The sequence below is a fragment of the Panthera tigris genome, chromosome X (genome assembly GCF_018350195.1).
Source record: "Panthera tigris isolate Pti1 chromosome X, P.tigris_Pti1_mat1.1, whole genome shotgun sequence".
NCBI classification, from domain to species: Eukaryota; Metazoa; Chordata; class Mammalia; order Carnivora; family Felidae; genus Panthera; species Panthera tigris.
The window spans coordinates 126050434-126063303 of NC_056677.1; the positions used below are offsets into that span (position 1 = coordinate 126050434).

The following is a 12870-nucleotide window of genomic DNA, read 5'->3' on the forward strand; positions in this document are numbered from 1 at the left end:
GCAGAGGAAATTCTGACCTCTCACGCTCCATACGATTCACCCTTTTAAACTGCACAATTTAGTGGGTTTTCGTATACTCACAGAGTTTTGCGACTGTCACCCTGGTCCGGTTTAGGATCTCTGCATCACTCCAAAGAGAATCCCTGAACCCCTTAGCAGTCATTCCATTCCCCTTCCAGTGCCTGGAGGTCACTCCTGTATTTCCGCTTTCTGCGCATTTGCCTCTTCTGGACACTTCCTAGGACTGCAGTCATACAGCATGCGGCCTTCTGAGGTCTGGCTTCTTAGTTTAGTGTAACGCATTTGGGGTTCGCCCACATCGTAGCGTGTGCTGAGACTCCATTCCTTTTTGTGACCACATCCGTCCCATGTGTAGACCACATTTTATCGGTCCATCAGTTGATGGACATGTGGGTTGCTTCTGCTGACATACGTTTACAGACCTTCCCATTCAGGTTTGTGGATGTGTATTTTCACTTCTCTTGGGCGTATATAAACGGAGTGGAGTTGTAGGGCCCTGTGACGTCCGTTCACTCATGTGCGTGTGTGTGAAAACGGTTTGTGTGGAGTGAAAGAGTCCGTGACCTCTGGAGTGACCTCTGGAGCCCCACATTCTTGAGGAAATCCGTCGTGAATACAGCCGGGATGTGTGGCCACACGGGGGCACCACACCTGCTTGCATCCATCAGATGAGCTCCACATCAAAAGTAGAGTAACAAGGGTGATGCACGACTCAAGGACCATTCCAGAAGCCTGCAGGCCCCCACAGGTGCTAGGCCAACGCGGTAGGACTGATTTGGTAATGGGCCCAGAGGAGCCACGACCTCGAGGGGAAGGGAACGGCCTTGTGGCCAGCTGCGTGCAGCTAGGCCTCCTGACTACAAAGTATGGCCAAGGTTATGGGGGGAGCGGGGAGCACATTGTCAAATGGTGTAGTTGGTGAAAGACGGCTGGGTGTTGTGGGGCGAGGGGGGATGAACCTTTTTGTGTTGATGACGGTGATAGTATCTATGTCATAGGGCCGAGGCCAGGATTTTAGAGGTGCCATCGAGATGTCCCAATGGAGGGCCTCCCTTCCTTCCTGGCACGTTTCTACTCCTCAGTCCCTTCTGGGCCTCACTGGCGTGGTCCCGGGCTCCGCATCGAATAGGCCCCGCCTTTCCCCTCCCTGGCCAGCCCTCTCCTCCTCTGCTTTCCTGGCTGCTCGCACCCACCTCCAAACCGCCGGTGCCTTACAGGGATTCCCTCCACCCACCTTTGACACCGCCTCGCTCCTGCCACGCCCGCCCGCAGGCCGGCCCTATGCCCCCGACCCGCTCAGGACACCGCCCACCCAATCCCTGGTGACAGCAGAGCCACGTTATTGGGTTTTGTCCCGTCGCTCCTTGGGCTCCAGCCAATCAGCGTCGTCTGCGCCAGGCCGGCAACGCCCCGAGCAGCGGGCGTCAGCGGGGGCCAGGCTGGAAACTGCACGCTGACAGGGGTGGGCAACTGCCCTGGTACCCTGGGCTCAGTCGGAAATGGAACGCTGCTCTTAAGTGCGGCCTGACCAGCAGGAGACAGGGGAATGCCTAGAGAGAAGGGGACACTGGGGGGGGGGGGGCGGCCCCGCAGGAGCAGGGATGGGAAGGTTGAAGGTTGAGATGGCTGGAGGTGCAGGTAGAGTGGGGCAGAAGTGTGCGGCACAGGCCCTCCTGCGCTACCAAAGCGGAAGGAAAATGATTGGAAACAGCGTGCCTCGTCACACTCACACCTCTGAAGCAAGCGGGTCTGGGAGAGGAGTTCTCTGCCCAGAGCAGCCCACCCACAGCCATGGCAGTCCAGCTGTGGCCTTGCTTGCCCCCGGAGCATAAGACAGGTTACTTCCATCTCCTTCCTGCGCTACCATGCCAGTCGTGATTGGGAGCAGAAAAGCAGTGGCCTGGAACTTTGGAATCCTAAAATGATGCCAAATCATTCCCTATTGGGGAGGGCGACAAACAGCAGAGTCACAGAACGATCAAAATAGGAAGCCCAGAGCCCACAAGGGGAACTGCGGGTGGACAGGAACTCTGCCCTCCCCCTCAGTGTATGCCTGTCCTCCCACAGCCTGCTGGGGCTCAGAGGGGCTGATGACATCCCGACTCTCAGCTTCGACTGAGGCCGAGCAGACGTCCCAGTTCCAGGTTTCCGGGCCACACTCCTCCAACCACGGCCATACCTTTCACACGAGGAACAGAGAGAGGCTGGGAATTCAGTGGACTTTGGGATTCTGTAACCCGCACCGATAAACTTGTGTTTAATTTTCACCACGAGGAACCCTTGCAGGTACGGAAGGAAGGGAATTTTTAGGGCTGTCGGGGGAGTTCTGTGCGTGTCGTGCTGTGACTGGAGCTGAGAGGTGAGGAACTAAAGTTGCCATTGTTTTCTCTGCGCGCTCCGGGATCACCACACCACGGTCTTCAGAGCCGTCCTTACCGCCGTGACAGTACAGCAGCCACGCCGGCTCCTCAGGGCTTCCCGCAGGTGGCCCTTCATCCCGGTTCACTGCAGGTGACAGCCTGATGAAGGAAGAGGTCCCCGCAGAGCACGGGTGCTACGTACGCGCCCAGTTCCCATTGGCAGGGAGCCCGAGCCCTGCCCTGGGGCCCAAGGGCGCGACCACACCCATCCCCACATCCCCACTTGGCGGGCCCCTCTTCTGAGAGCACTCCCAGGTCCGACTCTGTAGCAGTCGGGCAGGAGAAGGAGACGAGAAATAGACACGGTTTCTCAGCAGACGAAATCGAATACGAGCATTTGGTGGCTCAGGGCCCGGAGGGCCGAAGAAACAGATCGTATGGCAGAAAGCTGCCGTCCCTAAGGCGAGGGGAAGCGGGGAAGAGGTCGGGCTGAGCAGACACCTAGACGCCAGGATGAGGGGCCTGGAAGAGGCAGAGCCTGGATCTCTGAGGAGGGGCTGCCACAATTTCTCAGGGAAGGCGGAAGCAACCTTATCCACCACGAGGGGATATGGGGCAGGAGATGATTTCTGAGGACCATCTTCCAGGTCAGTAATTCTTTCTTCAGTGGCATCTGTTTGTGGTTTCATCCGTCTGTTGACGGATTTTATTCCAAAGGCTATGTTTTGTGACTCCTACGCTTTTTCATGTCTATTTTAGAGAGACCGAGAAAGAGCATGAGCAGGGGAGGGGCAGAGAGAGAGGGAGACACAGAATCTATGCTCCAGGCTCTGAGCCATCAGCACAAAGCCCGACGTGGGGCTCAAACTCACGAACCGAGAGATCATGACCTGAGCCAAAGTCAGACACTTAACAGACTTAGCCACCCAGGCGCCCGACTTCGACAGTTCTTTTTCAAAATTGCCTGGGTGCTTTTTTTTTTTCTTTTAAGGAACCTCTGTGTGCCCAACGCGGGGCTGGAACTCGCAACCCCGAGACACAGAGTTGCGTGCTCTAGTGATTGAGCCGCCCAGGTGCCCCGTGCCTGGGCTTTTAAAATTATTCTTATCTGTTCGATTCCCTCTTCTGTGTTTTTATTTTGTTGTGTCTCACAGGCCATTGAAGACTTGGGGAGGTGGAGTAGCTTTCTCTCACAATAACGCAAACAACGCGTAGATATCCACGAGCGCCACTCTCTGATCTCCTGAGAAATCAAAGGTAATGCCAGTCTGGGTTTTGAAGTCCCGTCCCCCCCCCCCCCCGCCCTGCCCCGGTTAAGCACAAGAGGGGAAGGCGGCTCTCTTTCTCACCCTGCCCCCTTTGCTGTGTGCTGGCCCGAGGAGGCTTCCGTGGGGGATGGCCACCTGGGCTCACCTCTCAAGCCTCCAGGACATGCTGAGTGTGCCACACGTTCCCCGGGGACCTCCAAGTGAGGGAGCGAACCGCGCCGTAGAGCACAGCCCCACAGAAGGGGATCTGGCTTGAGCCCGACGTCCTTGATCCACACCCCGCCTGGGCCACTTGCCAGCTAGTGGTGCGGAAGAAGCCGTGAATGGGGATCACGCCGCGAACAGGCTGCTAGGGCTGCGGGATGGGAGGAGCCGAGGCACACCGCAAGCACGCAAGGCCATGACCGCAAATGATGTCCTCTGGCCTCTGAGAGTTGCACCCTGGGAAGGTCCACAGGGCCAGTCCTGTCTTCGACAGGCCTGCCGGTTCTCCACCAAGGTGGGCCGTGTCTTCAAGTCGAGGTTGCTGACACGTGTCCCGCTGGGCCTCTGGGGGTCCTGGGCCGGAAGCCTGGGGTGAGCTACCCTTCCAGGGAGGGTGGATGTGCTCGGCCGGCCCGGAGCCCAGCAGTACCACGACGATGCAGGGGGAGCGGGGAGCGGTTCCTCTCTCAGCCTGCAGCTAGGGGTGGGGGGAAGGCAGCCCCTCCCTGTTCGCAGCTGCTAGGACTGGAGTCAGGGGGGCGTTGGTCCCCGCTCCCTCAGACCCACTTCTCCTGATAGCACCATCCTGCCTTTGTGCCGCGGGGGTCACCCTTCACCAACACGGGTTTTAGGTGGGGTCTCGGTTCTGCCCTCTGACCTTCTGAAAGCCATTTGCTCCTGGCACCTGGGAACCCCACCCCGGGAGCTCCTCCCCACCCCGGGAGCTCCTCCCTACCCCGGGAGCTCCTCCCCACGGCCCTAGCGCATCCCTGCTCACCCACCCCTGACTTTGCATTTGCTCTGCGTCCTCTTCCCCGGGATTTCTCTTGCTTACCCGCGCGCAACCTATGCGTGTTTCTCATTCCGTATTCGCTGGACTGGCATCCCTGGAGGGCAGAGGCTGGCTGTCAGAGTGGCACCGCCCCCAGCCCCCAGCCTAGGCAGCACTGCATCATGTGACCGGCGCCCAGGGCCACAGCCATTGGCCCAGCGGGTCAACCTACCAGCCCGGGTCACCGAGGACTTGGCAACAGGCTCACCAATGCCACCCCGAGTCTCCTTACTGTCATCACACGTGGGAGGAGGCCTTCGTGCCCACGATACGCAACCCAGAAATCGCCAATTGACAGTTTAATACCCTTGGTGGTATCAAAATGTGTAACTTTGGGGCGCCTGGCTGGCTCAGTCTGTAGAGCATGTGACTCCTGACCTCAGGGTGTGAAGTTGGAGCCCCAGGGTGGGGTGTAGGGATGACTTAAAAACAAAAACTTTAGGGGCGCCTGGGTGGCTCATTCGGGTAAGCCTCCGACTTGGGTTCAGGTCATGATCTCACGGTTTGTGAGTTCTAGCCCCACATGGGGCTCTGTGCTGTCAGCATAGAGTCCGGTTTGGATCCTCTTGACTCCCTCTCTCTGCCCCTCCCCCACTCGCGTTCTCCCTCTCTCTCAAAAATAAACAAACATGGAAAATAATTAAAAATTGGGGTGCCTGGGTGGCTCAGTCGGTGGAGCGTCCGACTTCGGCTCAGGTCACCATCTCACTCACGATTCGTGGGTTCGACCCGTGTGGGGCTCCGGGCTGACAGCTCCGAGCCTGGAGCCTGCTTCAGATTGTGTGTCTCCCTCTCTCTCTCCGCCCCTCCCCTGCTTGTTCTCTGTCTCTGTCTCTCAGAAATAAATCGCGTTAAAATTTTTCAAAGAAAATAAGTAATTGAAAATAAAAGTAAAATAAAAACTTAAAAAAAAAAATGTATACCTTCTTGACTGCCCAAACCGGCAAGCCTTGTCCTTGAAGACAAAAGACATACTGGGGGCAAAATATTTGCAACATAGGTGACAAAGAACTAACAGCCCTAGTGTACCACCAGTGGGGTCTTTCCGTCGGGAAGGCCATCTCTTAGTATCTATTGACATTTCAGACGCCCATAGGTTTTGACCTGTCAATTTCACTTAGAGGTAATTATCCTAGAGGGAGGCTGACACACGTTCACAGTTGGTACTTGCGGTGCTAATGCCAATGGCAGAGAGAAGAGGAAAGGTAAACGTACCATCCAGTTGGGGATTCATTATGTAAATTATAGTAGCTGCATATAGTACATACATACAGTACATGCATCAGATACCACGCAGCCAGAAGAGAGATGAGCTAGACATTTGTTTAGTGACATGGAAGGTTTTCAAAGACCTATTGCTAAGTAAGTAAGAGAAAATCACAATTAAATATATAGGATGTATGCTTTTTATTTTTATTCATTTTTGTTTTTCCCTGCCCGCCCCCCCCCCCGCCCCCACCCCCGCCCCCGCCCCAGGGTATATGCTTTGTAAAACTCTGTAAATGACTATGTTGGTGATTGCATTAGAAGACTATATGTAGAAGAGAGAGACAAAATTGTTAACAATCTTGCTTAATATAATGTTGCTTTGTAAAAATGTTCAATGATGCGCTCTAAAACTGTGCAGGGTGCTAATGGAAAATGATAACAGCCAGGGTGGACCGCAAGTGGGCACTTTCTCCTAAAGCTAAACATCCAGGGGCGCCTGGCTGGCTCGGTGGGAAGAGCGTGCAACCCTTGATCTTGGGGTGGTGGGTTGGAGCCCCACGTTCGGTATAGAGATTACTTAAATAAATACCCTAAAATTAAATGAAATATTTAAAGCTAAACATCCATGTCCATAGGACCCAGCAATTGCACTCTTGGGCATTTAGGCCAAAGAAACAGAAGCTTAGGATCACGCGAAAACATGTACGTGAATGTCCATAGCGGGGGTATCTGCAGCAGCCTAGGACTGGGGACGAGCAGCGTGTCCTTCAGCGGGTGAATGTTTGAAGCAAGCGGTCGATCCACACCAAGGACCGTAGCTAGCAATACGAAGGAAGAACTGACTATGGATACACGCAACCATCTGGATGGATCTCAAGGGCATTATGAGAGTGAAGGGAAAAAAGCCCACCCCGCGTCACTGAGACCTACTGCATACCGCATGGTTCCATTTACCGAAGTGCTCAAATGACCAACTTGTACACGAGCGAGCACACAACACTGGTGGTCGCGGGGTGGGAGGGAGCAGAGGGGAGGAGGCTGTGGTTACGAAAGGTTAACAGGAGGGGTCCTTGGGAGGGAACCAACTGGACGCGGATGCCCGTGGGAGTCGCCCGAATCTACACGCGTGGCGAAAGTGCAGAGCTACGCGCGGCCGCACACGCGGGTGCGGCACACACGGAGCAGCTCTCGGACGGCAGCAATGCCAAAGCCGGGTGTGCGATTGCACTAGATGTGCACCCTGCCGGTCCCAGGGAACTGCGGGAGGCGCCCTGGCGCTTCTCCGGAACTCCCCGTGAGGTCCGTTACTTCAAGATCCAAGTTCCAGCCGAAAGCACACAAGCAGGGCTTGGCGTGGACGGACACGACGACTTGCGCGACTCTGCACGCAGACGTCCCGCTCGTCCCGCCGGGACGTCTAGGCGTCGCGCGGCCCACCGGGCCCGACCGCTAGAAAGGAGCGCGCGGGAGCCGAGCCCAGAGGGGCGCGCAGGAGACCGGCTTGTTTTGATTGGGCAGGGGACACGTCCGTCAGGCCGCGGGGCCGGGGCTTCCGCGGGCGGCCTGGGAGCGGCCCCGTCCTGAGCCGAGCTGGGGCATTGGCGGAGCTAGCCGGAAGGGGTGGGCAGGAAGGCGGTGCCCCGCGACCTGTGGGGCGGGGCTTCCTGTGGCGCGCTGAGGGACAGGAGGAGACCGGTGCCGGGGCGGTGAGGGTGGGCGCGGCGTGCGCGGACGACGCCCCGGCCTTCTGGACACCGCCCTCCGTCCCTGGGCTCCGCTCCCCGCCTCTCCGGGTCCTGGCCCCTGCCAGAGTCTCCGTTCCCCGAGGCCTGGGGACCTGTGCGTTCCGCCGGGGCGAGGCCGACCTGACGGTGTCTGGCCCTCTAGACGGCCAGGGCCAGTGTATCGGGGCCCCCCGGGGCCTAGTGAGGGGAGAAGGGGGCGGCGGCCCCACCGGGATGACCAAGGGCATGGTCACCGCGTCTGCAGCCCCTCCCCGCCCTGGCCTCGGAGAGCGGCCTTGCTGTGCGGTCCGGGGCGCATCCAGCCTCCCGGGGACCGGATCGCGGCACCCCCGCCCCACTCTCCCCCCCCCCCCTCCGCCCCTTCCTTGCCCGGCGCGCTGTGTGTTCCAGCGGCCCTGCGTGCGTCTGGGACAGTTCTCTGTAAAGCATGGATCCCACCTCCACACACACACAGGCCTAGTACCCGGTACCCGGGAAAAGGTGGGCAGAGCTGGTGCCCGTACCCGCCAGTGTGGTGTTGGCCAGGGGAGCTCTCCAGGCTCCTGCAGGTGAGGACGGCAGGAAGGTAACAAAGTCTTTCCCACGCCACTTGACAGGTGTGGCCCCCCTGGGAGAGAGGCCTGCCCGAGTCACCCTGCTCTCCAGGACCACCTGTGGTTGTCCCTGCCTGTCACCTGGGGAGGTCACAAGCAAGGGCGGCCCCGCAGAGGCAGAGAAAGCTCGTGGCTTCTCTACAAGTGGGTGCCATCAGGAACCATCCGTCCCCGTGGTTCTCACGCTGGACGGCCGCGTGGGAACACCTGGAGGGCTTGTTCAACCTCGCGACGCCGGACTCCACCCCGGGGTCTCTGATCTTGCAGATCTGCGGTGGGGCCTGAGAACTTGTGACTCTAACAAGCTCCGGGCTGACGCTGCTGCCACCACCACGGGTCTGGGTCTGGGACCCCCTCTGTGAGGAGCACTGCTGCGGAGACCTGAGACTCACTCCTAGGTGTGTGCGTGCCCCGTGCCCTCCCTACCTGGGCATGGCCCCTTGGCCGGGTCCCCACGGGCCTGGGAAACGCCAGGAGGCTGCTAGCCCTCGAGGATTCGGGGACTTCCCAACGAGGGGCAGTCAGCGTTTCCTGCCCCGGTTTGTCTGGAGGGCACCGTCCACAGCCCGGGCGGGGAGAAGGTGTCTGTCGGGTTTGTACAGGCGCCCGGCAAGTCCCAGACCGGAGCGGATAGGTCCGGACACGTAGGAGAGAGAGGGGCGGAGATCAGAGTGGGGCCCGGCAGTGGGGATGCAAAGAACCCTCGGATGAGGCAGAGGACAGAGCCGCACCCTGAGCTCGGGGCCGGGGGAGGACCCTGGGCCCTGAGACCGAGAACGTGGATCTGGGGGGAGCGTGCAGACGGGCAAGGGGGTCGTCTGCCCGGGACCGGCCCTGCCAGTCGTCTGGTCCGTGGGTGCCGTCGGCCCTCTAGCTGCTGGGAAGCCACTGCCTTTCTCCAGCAACATGGCCTCCCAGGGCCCCGGCGGTGCCGCCCGGAGCTGCTCGGCACCCGGCGCCACGACCGCCACCCACCCACCAGGGCCGGTCTCTTTGGTGGTCGCTGTTTGTTTGACTCCGCGGTGGCTTGTCCCCGGCTGGTGGGGGCAATGCGGTGCCCGGCACTGGCCGCCATTTGTCTCCAGAACGAGCAGCTCTGCAGGGTGGCGCACGAGCGGGTTCTGGCCGTGGGGTCGAAGGGTGTAGCCTCTGCCTCTCCTTCTCCCTGCTCGCGCCCCCTGCCTCTAGCTACCGGGTCTTGGCGCTTTTCCTGCTGGACCGCTTCAAGCTCCCTCGATAGGTTGATGCTACGAGGCCTGAGTCACGTCTTGCTAATCTTTCCCCGCGCTGCACTGTCACTCGTCTCTTGACTGTGGTTTTGGGTTTGTTCAGGCCAGGCAGACGCGTTTAGTTTCTGTGTCATCGGGCTTTCCAGGCTCTTCCTAATGGCTTCCGGGGCTTCTCGTGGGTTCCTTTGCTCCAGACTTACTCAGAGAGGCTTTCTCCACGTAAATACCCGAGCGGCTCTGCGACGTGGCACACGAGCGTGTTGTGGCCGTGGGATCAAACGGACTAGCCTCTGCCTCTCGTCCTCCCTGCTCCCCCTGCCCCCAGCTACCGGGTCGTGGCGCTTTCCTGCTGGACCGCTTCCTTGTATTCCTCACCCATTGCTGCACACCGAGTTACCCCGACGTACCCCTGCCACCACTAATCCCTGTGTTCTGACCTCCACACTGTCTGAGGACAGGCTCCTAGAGGGCTCGGTTGGGGGGCTCTGGCTCAAGGTGGCTCACAGGCCGCAGTCCAGGCATCAGCTAGGGCCCAAGCCACCCGGTCTGCCTGTCGAGCGGGCCCTGCATCCAAGCTGGCTCCCGTGGCTGTGGCGGGGCCCCGGTGCCTCCCCCGTGGGGCCCCTCCATAGGGCAGCACAGGGCAGGGCTTCCCAGAGCCAGCGATGTGACAGACGAGAGACAGAAAGAGACGGAGAGCGAGGGGGCGGGGGGGGGGGGAGAGAGAGAAGAGAGGGGCCCCAAGATTGAAGCCTCAGCCGTTTTACAACTTCATGTCTGTGTTCTTGTTCCCTCCCCTCTGCTGTGTCCTTCTAGGTCACACGGGTCCACCCGGAGCAGTGCTGGAGGGGACGACACAGGAGGAGCGTCCTGGCTCCTGAACCTGGGTGCGGGCGTCCTGGTCTCACAGGGCCCCTCGGGAACACGTCCTTTGTCTAAAGGGGGGGTGGCACGTTCCGGCCCGGGGACCAAGGCAGGCAGGGCCCGCATGTGTATGGGCAGAGGGTGGCTCTTCGTCTTTAAAGGCTCGCAGACAAAACGCACAAAGAGCCAGAGACAGGAAGAAGAATATGGGACCGGGTTCCCGGGCGGCCCACGCAGCCCAAGAGGGGCGCTTTCTGCCCTTTGCAGGGCAGCGTGCAGCCCTGGCGGCCGTCCCGGCACAGGGGCGGGCAGCTGTCTGTCGTCACGGCAGCCGGTCAGCACCGTTGCCAGCGTGCTGAGTCCTGCCCAGGCCTGAGAGCAGGAGGCTCCGGACCGCCGGTGCTCCCGCCCCCGCATCCTCTCCTTCCCCGGGGCCGGGGGCAGCTGCCCCGTGAGGCAGGCAGGGGTGACCTCTCTCCACACACAGGCGTGCCCTCCCTTCTGCCCCCTGCCCTCCGCCGGGCGGCTGGCAAGCGGGTGAGGGCAGGGAGTGGAGAGGAGCGGGCCCCTCCTCAGTGATGGTTCGGGTAGCCGGGTGGCCCCGTGCTGGACTCTGGTGGCCCAGGTGGTGGCAGGCTTGCGGTGGGGGAGGGGCGGGGTGCAGCTGTCAATCCAGGAAGGAGCTCCCACTGTGGCCACAGGAGGCCAGCAGCATCTGGTTTCCCTGGGGAAGTGCCCACCCCGTCCTTCCTGGCTGGGCCTCAGAGATGAGCTCGCTCTGACACGCTCTGACATGCTCACGAGCTCTGTGTGTCACGCCGGTTCTGTGGGCCGGGCCTTTCCCGTTGGCCGTTGCTGCCGCGCAGGGCCAGGCCCCGTGGTGCAGCTCGTGGCACCGTGCGGGGGGCGGGCGGGAAGGGGGCGGCCGCCGTGTGCTTTTTGAACCCGAGGACAGAGGGTCTCGGGGCAGCGGGGCCGTGTCCCGGGAGCAGCAGCAGAGACCAGGGCGTTGCTTGCTGGGCCTGACCTCGGGGACTGTGGTCGTGGCTCCTGGGGACATCCCCCGGCCAGCGTGTCGGGTGGCTTGGTCCTGAAGACGGCCCCCCGGAGACCCACAGGCCCAGTGTGGCCCCACACGCCGGGGCCATCTGACCGGCGTCGTCGCCAGCTCCCTGGCGTGTGTCTGAGCTGAACGGCTTTCCCGTCCCTCGGCCCCGGCAGGAGGAACAGCAAGGAGGGCCCGGCCTTCCCTCTTCCCTCGGAGGCCTCCTGCCCCTGGTGGTGGTGGCGGTGGTGGCGGTGGTGGCGGCGGCGGCGGCGGCGGCGGCGGGGGGGGGGGGGGGGTGGGGGGGTGGGGGGGGAGCGGGGCGCGGAGTCTTCCCTTTCCCTCACGGGGCCGCGCAGGCGCTCCCCCTGGTGGCCGGCCCTGTGGGTGGGCGCAGCCCCCGGCAGCCAGATCCTGCGCCCGCTCACCTGCCCACCCACCTTCGGTGCCCATCCCTGCACCTCACCGTCTCTGCCCGAGGACGTCTGTGCCCGGTCGGTCCTCAGCAGGTGTGCCGGCTCAAGGGCAACCCCCCACCCCACGCGTGGCTCAGTGGTTTGCTCAGCCCCGTCCCCTCCGCCGCCGCCAGTGGCCTGGCCGGGCTCCTGGAGACCTGCTGAGAGACACGGCCCGGCCCGTGGGGAGCCCGTGGGGAGCGCTGGAGGCGGCGGAAGCCAGCCCCACCTCCGAGCCGCACAGCACAGCGGCCCCAGCTCGGGACGGCCCTCCCCCGGATGCACCTGCCCCGGAGGAGGAGACCCCACCCTCTGGGGGACCCGTCTGCACTTGCCATGGGCCCACTCCCCCACACCCACCCGAGCGGGAGCGGGAGCGGGAGGAGACCGTCCAGAGCTGCAGAGCGCTGAGCGCACGGGAGGTGCCTGTGGCGGGCACCTGTCGCTCTGCTCTGCGTGCTCGCTGGCCCTGTCTTAGCGGCCACCCCATCCTCTTTCCCTTGGTTCCGCCGGGGTTCCGTGGTCGGGGCTGCCCTGCAGCACCTTGGCCCTATGCCCTGGAGCGGGATGTGGCCACACGCGCTGGGGTGGGCCCACAGAATCCTAAGGGGCCCCGGACTAAGGTTCCCCTTGTGGAGGTGCTGGGACTCCCTCGCTGGCTCGGGTGAGTGGCAGCCCCACCCACCCTGAGGGGCCGGGTGCCCCCCTTTCCTCACCCCAGTCCCCTTCCAGCCTCTTTTGGGGGGATGGGGGGCGGCGGGCGATGGGGCAGAAGGGCGACAGGCAGGGCCAGGTGCAGAGGTGTGGCTGGGGCGGGCTGGAGGCTGGCTGTGGGGTGGGGCTGGTCAGCTTCCCCCTGCCCTGCGCTGCCTGGACTCAGAGCGGACAGGACCCCAAGGATGGGGGGCGGGGGGGCGTGCTGCTCCCCACTAGGGTGGCCAGCGGTCCCGTCCCTACACTTAGAAGATGAGATGGGGCCAGCCTGCGGTCGCCGTGTGGCGGGGACCGCTCCTCTGCTCCTGGCGCCCCGCCTGGCAGGCAAGGC

The 12870-nt window shown here is 61.8% G+C and overlaps 1 long non-coding RNA gene across 1 annotated transcript; it reads left to right on the forward strand.

Annotated features, from left to right (window-relative positions):
- Positions 1 to 1686: 1686 nt before the first annotated feature.
- LOC122235333 lies at positions 1687 to 5166 on the forward strand. Its single transcript, XR_006213398.1, has 3 exons — positions 1687 to 2307; positions 2446 to 3028; positions 3536 to 5166. It is a non-coding gene; the product is annotated as an uncharacterized LOC122235333 (long non-coding RNA).
- Positions 5167 to 12870: the final 7704 nt, after the last annotated feature.